We start from the raw sequence: 296 nt of genomic DNA, 5'->3' as shown, positions 1-296 counted from the left end.
GCGGTCAGTCAGTCAGTCAGTCGGACGTTTGCTATCCGATACGCTTGACGCGCGCGGCGCAACTCGTGGTCGGGAAATCAGAGCTAGTGCCGGCGGCCGCGCACCGTGTTTCGTGTCAGTCAGACGCGAACCGGCGCGGTGTAAAACACCGTCAAGTAGAAGTGGCGAGAAGTACGCGGTAGGTGAAGAGAATAAGAGACGTAGGCACGCGCGAGTGGCGCGAGAGCAGGGGCGCGAAACGGTCGACGAGGAGGAAAGCGATAGGAAGGAGGAGAAGAAGAGTGAGACGAGCGGAG

Source organism: Mycetomoellerius zeteki, unplaced genomic scaffold, assembly GCF_001594055.1.
Source record: "Mycetomoellerius zeteki isolate Tzet28-1 unplaced genomic scaffold, Tzet1.0 scaffold328, whole genome shotgun sequence".
Taxonomy (NCBI): domain Eukaryota; kingdom Metazoa; phylum Arthropoda; class Insecta; order Hymenoptera; family Formicidae; genus Mycetomoellerius; species Mycetomoellerius zeteki.
Note: the sequence above shows the minus strand (reverse complement) of the source record.